Genomic DNA, 13,336 nt, shown 5'->3' on the forward strand with positions numbered 1-13,336 from the left:
GCCAAATTAAATGTAGCACATAACTCCACACCCGACGATGTAGTCAACTTGGTCTTCCAAGAATCACCGAAGCTAAATAATCCTATTACTTTCTCAGACGAAGATTTGCCACCCTTTGGCGCTAGTCATAACTTGGCTCTCTACATCACTGTCGTTTGCTTAAAGAAGAATGTGCCAATGACCTTGGTAGATGATGGCTCCGTGGTCAACGTCATACCCCTCAAAACGGCATACAAACTAGGCATGAAGGAGTCGGATTGGACCCCTACCAATCAAGGTGTTCGCGCATATGATGATACACGGCGAAAGGTAGTAGGACTCATTAACCTAACAATAGCCACTGGGCCAATTGAGCGAAAGGTTAACTTCCAAATAGTGGACATTGAAGCTTCCTTCAACATACTCATGGGAAGACCTTGGAGTCACGCTTCCAAAGCAGTAACATCCACCCTTCACCAAAAGATCAAAATCCCACTAAATGGCAAAGTGGTGATGATCACTTCGTCACCCATCAAGGCCATAATCGAAAAGAAGTCAAATAATCAAGTCCTTACGGATCCAGTATACAAACTTGGGGGCTTTCAAAGCATAAGTGTCATCGAAAGTGAATTGGCACCCCTATACTACAATCCCTACTCCAACTTGGTGGTCAACCACATACTCAAATCCCAGGGATACTTCCCTGGAATGCCCTTGAACCCTATACGAAGAAACACCTTCGCACCCTACAAGGAAGGCAATTCGAAGAATATACCACTGGGACTACGGTATAAACCGACGAAAGAGGAAGTCCTCGAAATGCTCGCTCAAGTCCAAAACCGTAAGCACATAGGAGTCCAAATGCGACCATATTCCCCTACCCTAAATGGATACTTTGTTAGGGAAGGAAGCCAAGAACTCTTTCACGGATTTCCCGAACCTTGGCACTATCTCGGAAGGAAGCTAGCCGGAATCGAGATCTTTCACGATTGCTACTTCATTCCTCCAGAAACGGTTCCTACCGTCAAAACTCGTCAAGCACCTTGCCTAGACGAACAAGCTGTTAGTCTACACTTTGGAGAAGATTGATTTGTTAGAGCCGCGCAGGATGAGATCATTACCATGATACTTCAAGACGATCACTTAAACCCTACCGCGTTAATCACAGAGACAAACGCGAACCAACAGAAAGGATGGAGAAAATCAATCAGGTGGACCAACAATCAAGGAAGACTCTTCAAGCTCACCACTGGAGAAGGAGAGATGTTCAAAGGAGAACCAGAAGACGATGAATTCGAGTCAGAGTTAGAGTCGGAGTCAGAGTCGGAGTCAGAGTCGAAGTCTAGAGAAGTCACTAAGGAGTCTCCTCCTGTCGTCACCCCCATTCCCTTTGTTTCTCCTATCTTAGCCTTAAATAGTAACAGTAGTTCGGTAGATGTCCCAACAACTGTCCCTTTACCGCCACTGACCACAGATCAGATGGCTTCTTTGTTTCAACTTTTCTCAAATTTTAATATGAATAAATCAGGTTCTGCTTACTCTTTGTGTTATCTTGAGTGCAATTCTGTTTACGATGATACTGAGGATGACCCAAACCCAGACTCAATTGAAATACCTCCCTACATAGCCAAAGAAATACTACAAGAAGGGGAAGGGGGACCAGTAATAGAGAACACTGAACCCATCAATGTAGGAACCGAACTAGAACCCCAAGAACTTAGGATAGGGACTACCCTAAACTCCACCGAAAGGGCCAGTTTCATAGACCTCCGACACGAGTTCAAAGATATTTTCGCTTGGTCCTACAAAGACATGCCAGGGATCGACAGGGATATCGCCGAGCATAGAATCCCAATTAAGCCAGGTTTCAAGCCTGTGAAACAGAAGCTTCGTCGAATGAGAACAGAGTGGGCTCTTAAGATTAAAGAAGAAGTCGATAAGCAAATCAAAGTCGGGTTCATCAAAGTTTCCGAGTACTCTGACTGGGTAGCTAACATAGTACCCGTACCCAAAAAGGATGGGAGAATCCGTGTTTGTGTTGATTTTAGGGACTTAAACAAAGCAAGTCCTAAAGATGACTTTCCTCTACCACATATCGACATATTGGTGGACAATACCGCAGATCACGCATTACTATCCTTCATGGATGGGTACGCGGGTTATAACCAAATCAAAATGGCCATAGAAGACATGCATAAGACCGCCTTTGTCACTCAATAGGGAACCTATTGCTACACAGTCATGCAGTTTGGGTTAATCAACGCCGGAGCTACATATCAACGCACCGCAACTACACTTCTACATGACATGATGCACAAAGAAGTTGAGGTATACATAGATGACATGATTTTCAAGTCCAAGGATAGAGAGGGGCATATTGCGAACTTTCGCAAATTCTTTTCAAGGTTACGAAAGTACAACATGAGGCTCAATCCTCAGAAGTGCGCATTCGGAGTAACATCTGGTAAACTCGTGGGATACGTCGTTAGCCAACGAGGTATAGAAATAGACCCTTCCAAAATCAAGGCTCTAATCGAAATGCCGCGACCTTAAACAGAGAAAGAAGTCAGGGGATTCCTGGGAAAAGTGCAATATATAAGTCGATTCATATCGAAACTCACCATGATTTGTGAGCCTATCTTCAAAAAGCTCAAGAAAACAGACAACACCATGTGGGATGATGACTGTCAAAAGGCATTTGACCGAATCAAGGAGATATTAGCTAAACCACCAGTGCTCATGCCACCTCAATGAGATCAACCTCTTGGTTTATATCTCACAGTAACGGAAACAGCCATGGGCGCCATGCTAGCTCAAACCGTAGGAAAGGAGGAAAGAGCTATCTACTACCTTAGTAAGAAGTTCTTGGAGTACGAGTGCAAATACTCACAACTCGAAAAGACATGCCTCTCTCTTGTGTGGGCAACGAAGAAGCTACGTCATTACATGCTTAGCTACTCCGTCAAAATATACTCCAAAATGGATCCAGTCAAATACCTCTTCGAAAAACCCGTCCTCAACGGACGCCTAGCCAGATGGACTCTGATGCTCTCAGAATTCGATCTCAAATACGTGCCTCTAAAAGTTATAAAAGGGCGCGCCATTGCCGAATTCTTTGCAGAGAATCCTATCAACGATGCACAAACAATAGATACTTAGTCATTTCCAGACGAGGATATACTCCAAACTGATGTAGATTCCTGGGACCTTTACTTTGATGGAGCATCGAACTTAAGAGGATTTGGAATAGGAGTGTTTCTCATTTCTCCTGAAGGCGAGCATACACCGATCTCTGTCAAACTCGACTTCGAGGTGACAAACAATGCTGCAGAATACGAAGCTTGTCTCATTGGACTACAAGCGGCAGCGAGCTTAGGCATCAAAAACCTCCGAGTGCATGGGGACTCATCCCTGATCATCAATCAAGTTACGGGATCTTGGAAAATCCGAAGCGAAAGCCTAGCACCTTATCAAGCCAGAATAAACCAAGTTGCCCAATTCTTTGATCACGTGACCTATCTACACCTACCTCGAGAAGAAAATAAATTTGCAGATGCTCTTGCAAAACTTGCATCTTTGATTAATATGCCAGATGACATGGGGGAAATGCCTTTATGCATCGAACGACGATCAGAGCCAGCTTATGTCCACCAAATCACCGATGAAGAGGAAATCGCAAAGGAACCCTAGTTCCAAGCAATCCTAAATTTCAAGTTCAACGGTACCTATCCACCGGATATGGACAAAAGGGGACAACGTGCTATACGCCTACTAGCTTCCCAATACATTCTCATGCAAGGGGAATTATACAAAAGAACACCTCTTGGTGTAATCTGTTTGGGCTAAAATTAACACAATATAAGAGGCCCACTTGATAGAATAAAAGTCATGAAAGGAATGATAAGGAGGAAGGGAGCCCGCGGTTAGAGAAAGGGGAAATAGGCTCAAGGGAGATCAGGAGCCCATCGCAGAAGTTGTCCGGATTAAGGACAGGGAGAAGTTAGGGAGAAGTTAGGGAGATCAGGGAGAATTGGGAAGAGAGTCCGGATTTGGAAAGAGTCCTTATGGAAATTATATTCACTTTCCATATTCAAGGTAGGACGTATTTAGGGTTCTCACCCTACAAATAGCCAAGAAAGCAAATCAAGAAGGGACATTCATTCATTCACGCTCAATCACATTCAAGACCACACCTGGACATATTATACTCAAAATATACGTTCATTCTAGATCTTGCAGGCCTGACGCCTAGGGCCAGCGGGATCAGCTTCGGGCCACAAATTGTAATCATCCTCCTATTTAAATAGTGCAATACTTGGCAGGGTACCGTCCCTCCCGCGGTTGTTCCCACATTAGGTTTTCCGCGTCACCAAAACTCACGTGTCAGTTTACTTTACGCCCTTTATTTACTTGTTAACATACGAACGACCATACAATCAACCAACGAGTAAGACTACATTGACCCTAATTAATCGACTTGGGTAAAAATACCTAAAAAGTTTGGCGCCCACCGTGGGGCATTGTGGTCGTCAATCGTTGATATTTTAGATACACGATGGATAAGCAAGCATCTGAAGCCGTGTCAGGAAGCAGGCAACCATCGCCACCACCACCATCTACTCAAAATCCAACATCAACAGTGGCCACGCAGGCTCCCGGACACACCTCAAGAATCATACCGACAACAAAAGCCTCTCTACCTCTCAGGATTCCTGCTGTCGTGGCCCAGGCCAGATCAGATAAGGGAACAACAAGTTCAGGCCTCACCCCGTCACCTAGTCCCACACAAATCTTGCTCACTGGCGTAGAGAATCTTCAAAAAGCTATGGAAAACATGAGAGAAGACCAAAGGAGAGCAGATACTGAAGCAAGAAGGAGAGATAGAGAGCTCTGGGCACAGATTGATCTCCTAAAACAGCAGTCTGTCACCCCAGCGAGCGGGACAGATGAAGGAAGATCTCCATTGGTAGATATGACGCAGGGAACATCAGGCAGCAGGCAGATACCAGCCACTAATAACAAGATTAGATTTGGCTACAGTACCGTCAGATGGAAGAATAACCCCGCGAGGGTTAGGATACCTCACACCAGATAGCTGGCAGCCGGCCAACTGCATAGGGACGCAAACAAGTGGCCTCCCCGTCAGCAGCCCCGCAACAATCGATCAGACGCCTGTAGCAGGATCCGAGTCAAACCAACAAATGAACTGGCAGCAGGGAACAATCGTTACTACAACCCCCTTGGCTGCCGGAACCTATCAGAACCTTCAAGAGCTCGGATCAGGAGGAAATATGCAGACAGCTGACAGGCGGACCCCAGATTCAGCTAGTATAACTAATCAACAGTACTTGGAGCTAAAGAAAATGCTGAGCAGGGTCCCAGGGCTACCACCGCCACTCGAAAAGGCAGCACTAGACAACTATGCCGACTCACCCTTCGTGGACACCATATCTGTCACGGCCATACCAAAGGGATTCACAAATCCAAACATGCCTCTCTTTGACGGCACAGCAGATCCCTTTGATCATATCAGCCAGTATAAGCAGAAAATGATGACGGTAACAGCTATAGGACAAGTCAAGGAGGCTTGCATGTGCAAAGGGTTCGGGTCCACCTTAACAGGACCGGCACTTCGATGGTTTGTAAGCCTGCCCAACAGGTCGATATCTACATTTGCTGAATTGGTGAATGCATTTACTCAGCAGTTCGCAAGCAGCAGAAAACCACAAAAGCACGCAGGAGATCTGTACAGAATCGTCCAGGGGGCAGGAGAGAGCATTGGAGAATATAATACTAGGTTCAACAACGAGAAGGTAGCAGTACGAGAGTGTGATGTCTCAACAGCAGTAAAAGCCTTTAGAAGAGGCCTCCACCACGACTCTGACCTATACAAGCAGCTAACTATGCACCCATGTCATAGTTTCGAGGCAGTGCATGAGAAGGCACTTGCCGCAGTCAGATTGGAAGAAGATATCCTAGCCAGAGCCAGCTTGTTAAGCACGCCCAGTATTTCTAGTACCTCAGCCGTGGAGAAATCAGGAAGGAAGCAAACCACCAGCAAGAAGGATGAGAGATACAGACCATATGGGATGGGAGTCAACAGAATCGAGGAAAATCAGCTACTCCCCACTCTGGCAGAGTATGGATTCACTAAAGGTATCGGAGGAATCTTGAAGGCACTCAGGGAGATGGGAGATGGAGTCAGGTGGCCCAACCCACCAGTAGGAGAGCAAGCATGGAGAAAAGATAGCAAGAAGAAATGCGAGTTCCACCGGGATATTGGGCACAACACTGAGGATTGCTATACTCTACGAAGAGAGATCAAGCGCCTGTACGAACAAGGAAAGCTGAGCCACCTATTACCACGTGGGGGAAAGCAGCAAGATAAGGTAGGCTCCGCCAAGCCGGCAGACCCACCCACATGCACCAAAATCATAAACGTGATAACAGGTGGCTCAGACTTAAGCGGGCTGACATATTCAGCAGCTAAGAGACGTGCTACAGAGACCAAAGGAGATAGACCATCCAATTCGTGCAGAATTTCTCACAGTGATCTGCCAGCGGTCAGCTTTGATGAAGGAGATACATACGATCAGCGAGAGCATCATGACGCACTTATTATTACCTTATCAATGGCCAATTGCACAGTTAGAAAGGTCTTGGTGGATACAGGAAGCTCGGTCAACTTAATCATGCTGAAAACTATAGAGAACATGGGATTCAGCAAGAAGGATTTACATAAGAAGACTATTCCGCTAGTAGGCTTCAGTGGAGAAACAGCCAGCTCGCTAGGTGAGATAATCATCCCAACCTATGTGGGAGGAGTTAACAAGCAAGTCAGGTACCTGGTTATAGATGTCCCCTCTACTTACAACGTCATCTTTGGAAGACCATGGTTACACCAGATGAAAGCAGTCCCATCAATATACAACCAGTGCATAAAATTCCCCACACCATGGGGAGTAGAAACAATAAGAGGAGATCAGGAGGAAGCTAGAGGCTGCTATAAGAAGGCACTCAAGTGCACTGCCAGCCCCCCCCTCGCATAGCAATTATAGGAGCAGCCTATCCAGGACGAATACATCGAACCTCCAGCAGAAGAGCTGGATCAAATCAACTTGGATAAGCTGCACCCAAAACGAACCGTGCTCATTAGAGCAGGATGCACAGGAGGCTTGAGACAGCAACTAGTCAAGTTCTTACAGGATAACATGGATTGTTTTGCATGGTCACATGATGACATGATAGGAATAGATCCGTCCATCATAACACATAAACTTAGTGTGGACCCAAAGTGTAAGCCCGTCCAGCAGAGAAGAAGAAAGTTTGCAGCGGAGAGAAATAAGGTGATCAACCAAGAAGTAGATAGCCTGCTGGCAGCAAAGAAAATAAGAGAAGTAAAATATCCAGAATGGCTGTCTAACGTAGTGGTGGTACCCAAGAAGAATGGGAAGTGGAGAGTATGTGTGGACGTCACCGATCTCAACAAAGCATGCCCTAAAGATCAATTCCCGCTGCCTCATATTGATGCAATGGTGGACGCAACAGCTGGGCACGAGATGTTAACATTCCTAGACGCATGGAGTGGGTACAATCAAATCAAGATGGATCCTGCAGATCAAGAGAAGACGGCATTTATGTCTGAAAGAGGAATATATTGCTACAACGTCATGCCATTCGGCCTAAAGAACGCAGGCTCCACATATCAAAGGCTGGTTAACCGAATGTTCAAAGAACAAATAGGAAGAACTATGGAGGTGTATATTGATGACATGGTGGTGAAATCAGAAAAGGCCAAAGATCATATGCGACATCTGGCAGAAACATTCAACACCCTCAGAAATTACAAAATGAAGCTAAATCCATCTAAATGCACCTTCGGAGTATCTTCTGGCAAATTCTTAGGCTATATAGTAACCCAAAGAGGAATAGAGGTCAGCATCGAGCAGATCAAAGCCATCTTGCAGCTGGAATCACCGGAGAAGCCTAAGGACGTTCAAAGACTATCTGGAAAGGTAGCAGCCCTAAACAGGTTCATTTCAAGATCTTCAGACAAATGCAGGCTGTTTTACGATATACTAAGGAAGAGCCATAAGTTTGAATAGACCCCTGAGCACGAGCAAGCCTTCGGAGAGCTGAAGCACTACCTCAGCAACCCACCGCTGCTGTCGAAACCGGAGCCAGGAGAACCACTATTCCTGTACCTATCCGTCACAGAAGTGGCAGTGAGTGCCGTCCTGGTCAGAGAGCAACAAAAGGAGCAGAAGCCAGTATACTACGTGAGCAAGTCTCTGCTGCCGGCAGAGACCAGGTAGTAGCATCTTGCAAACTGCGCCCCTATTTTGAGTCCCACATCATATATGTCGTGACCAACTACCCGCTGAAAGCTATCATGAGGAAGCCTGAACTATCAGGCAGAATGTCAAAATGGTCTGTACACCTCAGTGGGTACGATATCCAATATGACCCCAGAACTGCAATCAAATCACAAGCACTGGCCGACTTCGTATCAGACTTCAGCCCAGCCTTCCAGAATCTGACAGACACAGAGATCCTCACCATAGAAGGAAGCAAGGAGACATAAGTCTGGCAGATGCATATTGACGGAGCCTCCAACCAAAGGGGGGTAGGCGTGGGATTAATCCTGCGGTCACCACAGGGAGACCTAATAGCACAAGCAGTAAGATGTGAATTCAGGGCAACCAATAATGAAACAGAGTGTGAGGCCTTGATATTAGGAATGAAGCTAGCTTTGGAGTTGGGTGTCAGGCACCTGCTCATATCCAGTGACTCTCTATTGATAGTCAACCACGTGAATGATGAGTTTATAGCCAGAGATTCGAAGATGATTGCATACCTAAAAGTAGCAAAAGAGTTAAAACAGAAATTCAAAACTTGCAAGCTTAAACAGATCCCCAGAGATCAGAACGTGGAAGCAGACGCCCTAGCAACCCTGGGGGCAACATTTAAACCAACAGAGCTATCCAGCATTCCAATAACGCACATGCTGGAACCTTCTATCCAGAAGGCAGACGAAATAGACAGAGGTGAACTGGAGGATCCACAGAGTGAGAAAGAAATCCAAGCAGTTATAGAGGAAGGTGAGAACTCTCAGACGCCTGACCAAATAGCCGATCCAGCAGACGACTGGCGCACACCTTATTTAGACTGGCTGCGCCATAACAAACTACCAGATGACAAAAAGGAAGTAAAAGCTTTCAGAGTGAAGGCCTCCAGATTCATACTTATTGATGACACATTGTTCAGAAAATCGCTAGCAGGCCTCTACCTACGGTGCCTTGACAAGGAAGAAGCACAGACTGTGCTGCATGCTCTCCACAGTGGCGAATGTGGAAACCATGCAGGGGGCAGGAGTCTGGCAAATAAAGCCCTCGGACAGGGATACTATTGGCCTACAATGAAGGCAGATGCAACAGAATACGCACGAAAATGTGACGCCTGCCAGCGCTCAGCACCAATGATCCATCAGCCAGCAGAACCCCTGCACCCTATTATTTCCCCCTGACCATTCATGGCGTGGGGCATGGATATAGTAGGCCCTCTACCACGGGCCACAGGAAATAGAACCTGGATGCTAGCAATGACAGATTACTTCTCCAAGTGGATAGAGGCAGAAGCATTCACGGAGGTAAAAGATAAACAGGTCATTTCGTTCATAAAACGAAACATCATTTGCAGATTTGGTATCCCATCAGAAATCATATGTGACAATGGCTCACAATTCATCTCAAACGATACCGAGGGATACTGTGCCAGGTGGAACATCACTAAAAAAGTCAGCACCTAGGACTCCAAAATCCAACGGGCAAGCTAAGTCCAGCAACAAAATCATCATGGACAATCTGAGAAGGAGGTTACAAGAGTTAGGAGGAAAGTGGGCAGATGAATTTTCACTAGTGTTATGGTCAGACAGAACGACACCAAAGATAGCAACAGGTCAAACACCCTTGACTGGTGTTTGCGCCAAAAACGATCATTCTGTCAGAAGTTCTAGTTCCCACTCACAGGTATGAAAATATGACGAGGGAACTGAACAATACAGAGATGATCAGAAGCCTGGACACAATTGCCGAGCTGCGAGCAAGCGCAAAAATCCGCTTGGCTGCCTACAAGCAGTCTGTGGCCAGGAGTTATAACAAGAATGTAAAAGTCAGGCTCCTGGAGGTAGGAGACCTGGTTCTTCGAGAGGTGTTTCAAAACACCAAGAATCGAAAAGCAGGCAAATTCACCTACAAATGGGAAGGACCATACCAGGTAGAAGGAGTTGTTGGCCATGGTGCATACAGACTGATGACTATGGACGGTCAAATCATACAACGCCCATGGAACATACTTCACCTGAAGAGATATTACTTTTAAAAATAAGTAGACTTTAGCTTTCAGAATGATGTACTATGAAAAGCCAAATCATTTGTTTAAAAAAAAGTTAAAATAAAAATCCGGTAGTAGGCATACTGCCAGTTTCACTTTTATTTCTGGTATCTATAGCTCTTTTAAAACTTTAAACTACTATTAGGTGGTATGGTATGGCAGCGTCCTGGGACCACAATTGCTCTGGTACCCCATGAGATGGCGACAGGTACTTCACATAATTTTGATAGCTTTTCATATTTTCAGGCTTCTCTAAGTACATCACTTTGAATCCTAGTGTCTATGGTACTTTGAAAGGATGTCTAGCAGGACTGTCAACTGCCAACGCGGGGTAACAAGGCACATGGCACTCCAACATGCCTAACCTATTTTCTCCACAAGGAGCACCCTCACCAGGCGGACTGTGGAACATACGAAAGGGAGCCTGGTTGACAGCTGAATACGTTTATCTAGCTACCCCTGATACCACCCCCTGGACGTAGCTCGCACTAATTGCAATTAATCAGGGCCTCAGCATGCATGCACAACGAACATGGAACGTAGGGATATCTGCGCTACCATAATCCTGCAGCGTCTCCATCGGTCCTAGAATGACGATAAACTTGCCTCAATGACGCCCATGTTGGCTTTAAACGTGATGAACACACCTTGCGTCATGAACAAGGTTAAGTATTCCAAAATCGCAGATACGCCTAAATCGACCATCCTGGTCGACACTAGCCTAGTTTGGTGCGGATCACCTATTCAGCCGACCAGCCGGGTTTAAATCAGCCTCCTAGGTTGACACGGCCACTCCTCCTTACATTGCGGCATACGCCTAAATCAGCCGCCAGGCTAACACGGCAGCTAGCTGAGTCAGAACGCCAGCCTTCTCAAGATGACAGGACTCGCCTAAATCAGTCAAACAGGCTGACACGGCAAATTTCCTAAAAATAGGGAAAGTAAATAACAAGCACACGATATGTAAGCTAAAGCCTTGCCAAACTATGACCAGGGGCATTTTCAAAATATGGCCAAAGTACGGCCCAAAGTTTAACCGCCACCTTGGCAGAGTAACCACAGAATGAGTTTTAAAAACTTACAACGTCTGCCGCCTCTGGGCCAGACTACCAAAAAAGTTCATTAAAACACGAAAATACTTAATTATCGGTCACATTAATGACCTCCACCTCTTGCATCTCCTCTGCCTACTGACCTCCCGTTTCAGGTTCCGCACCAGCTTGCACATCCTCAGCTGCCATAGCTTCCTGAGCTCCGTCAGCAGCATCCTGGGACATTCCAGCGCCATCCCCAGCAGCTTGCTCAGCCAATCCAGGAGAATTCACCTCCCCAACTTCAGGCATCAGCACACTCAGATCAGGTTGGGTGGGGCAGAGTATCTCCAGCTGCCTCTCCTCTTCCTCTATATCCTACTGGGTAGGAGCCTCCACGAGGGCAGCACGCATCCCACTGATCTTTCTTCGCCAGGTAGCATAGGCAACAACATTAGTGGCCAAGGAGATCAGCTCGCTGATCTTCTCATCGGAGCGCTTGAGGGAGTCAGAGAACGTGCCGCACACCGTTTGAGTACGAGCCAGCTGATCGGCCCCCTCCTTCAGCTTCTTCTTGGTGACAGCAAGCTCAGTCTTCAACTCCACCACACGCTCCTTCAGATCAATCCGCTGCTGTGCCAGATCAGCAACAGTCTCCTTTAGCTCCTGGTTCTTGGCGCTGGTAGCACAACTGGTGGTCTGCACTATGTTGATCATCTTCCTATTATAGAGTGCAGACTGAAGAGTCTGGGGCAGGAAAAATCAAAAGTCAGCAAAGAAGTTAAGGGGCAGAGTCTAGGCAAAAGCAGACAAGCAGGCAGATGTAGAATGAAGAGTATTTACCATGAAGGCATTGTGCACGTCGTTCTCAGCCATCTCCTCTGGGTAGAACTCTGAGAATGTCTCCTTAATAGGAGGGAAGAGCAGTTGGTCAATCTCCGGCCAGTATGGCACCTTGTCCACATTCCCAAAGCCCTCCGGGAAATGAACAGTAATGCCTCCACTGGATGAAGCACGGGGACTAGCAGGAGGAGTAGGCGGATGACGGGACAACGGGTCGACCTCCAAGGGCTCACGTGCAGTAGAACTGGAAATCGTGGGAGGAGTCTGGAAGGAGGCAGCAGGAGCACTCCTCTTGGAGGCAGAGGCCACGTCAGGGCTAGCAGAAGGTCTCTTTCTTTTGGCACTTTGGAGGATGATTTCCAACTGGTCAACTTTTGAACTTGCACGCATATATGGCCTCAGACGACAGAATGCTCAAAACATCAGCAGAAACAGCATGCAAATGAAAGCGGTTGTAGAAACCTTACCAGAAGACATACTGTGAGCTGACTGAGGAGGGTTGGAGGAGGAAGCAGGCGAAAAACCAGGAAGCAGATCTGGAAACTTTCTCTCAGATTCAGAGATGCTGAACAGTTTGCTGCAGGCAGGGATCTTGGCAGCGATACGGGTAAGGTCACAGGGGCCTGCACGAAGACGGTGAAGTAAGCTAGTAAGCAGTGAGATAAAATCAATCAGGCGACAAGAAGGCTACTTACTCGAAGTTAGAACCCATTTCTCAAAAATATAATCAACAGGAGGCTGGATGGAGTCCTTCCTCACGTAGAAGAAGTCCCCAAACCATTTCTCATCACGGGATTTTGACACATGTCTGAAGGGAGCCTCTCCACGGCCCCGGAATGAGAATTGACCCCTGTCCAGGGATCTGATGTTGTACATATGGGCCAGGTCGCCCAGAGTGACAGGTGTACCAGTATTCTGACCGGCGGCAATAGAATAGAGAAGAAATCTCCAAATAGAAGCAGAAATTTGTGCCATGGCAAAGTTATTGGTGAAAATGAAGTCTTGAACAAGTTTAGGAAAAGGAAAACGGAGGTCGTATCTAAATGGGTACAAGTAAAAACTCACCCACCCTGGTCGGAGGGCGTCAGCCT

This window comes from Silene latifolia, chromosome 11 (assembly GCF_048544455.1).
Source record: "Silene latifolia isolate original U9 population chromosome 11, ASM4854445v1, whole genome shotgun sequence".
Lineage (NCBI taxonomy): Eukaryota > Viridiplantae > Streptophyta > Magnoliopsida > Caryophyllales > Caryophyllaceae > Silene > Silene latifolia.